Source organism: Chiloscyllium punctatum, chromosome 18, assembly GCF_047496795.1.
Source record: "Chiloscyllium punctatum isolate Juve2018m chromosome 18, sChiPun1.3, whole genome shotgun sequence".
Taxonomy (NCBI): Eukaryota; Metazoa; Chordata; class Chondrichthyes; order Orectolobiformes; family Hemiscylliidae; genus Chiloscyllium; species Chiloscyllium punctatum.
Genome location: NC_092756.1, coordinates 48,743,890 through 48,744,378, shown reverse-complemented (window position 1 = coordinate 48,744,378; position 489 = coordinate 48,743,890). Strand labels below are relative to the sequence as shown.

The following is a 489-nucleotide window of genomic DNA, read 5'->3' as shown; positions in this document are numbered from 1 at the left end:
AGCAACTTGATTAGCAAAAGGAAACCGCGCTCCCTTTCATTATCCAATGCAACCGACATTTCAATACAGTTTAGTCAACAGGCTCAAACCATTCTTTGAAATTTTGTAATAGTGTAAATGCGTATAAACTGACCATGAGCGTTCCAGTATCAATATGACCGCTTTGATAATCTGAAAACAGCACCACGAAAATGCCGTTGATGGCAGCGACGAGAGTGGGATTCGAACTCACGCGTGCAGAGCACAATGGATTAGCAGTCCATCGCCTTAACCTCTCGGCCACCTCATCACAGAGGCTGTGAAGACTATGACCATATGAATAATTGAATTGGGTAAATTATGCAGAGCAGCAGATATTTCTCCCTGGTGTTGGTAAAATGATAAATAACACAGTACGGTTCCAAGACTATGGTCTGACCCCTGGGTTGTGGGGCAAATGCACTCCCACTGTCACATTATGCACACAGTGATCTGAACAAAAATGAGGAA

At 43.4% G+C, this 489-nt stretch overlaps 1 non-coding gene across 1 annotated transcript; it reads right to left on the bottom strand.

The window, feature by feature from the left end:
• Window positions 1–207: 207 nt before the first annotated feature.
• trnas-gcu (transfer RNA serine (anticodon GCU)) lies at window positions 208–289 on the bottom strand. The gene has a single exon. It is a non-coding gene; the product is annotated as a tRNA-Ser (tRNA).
• Between the last annotated feature and the right edge of the window lie 200 nt (window positions 290–489).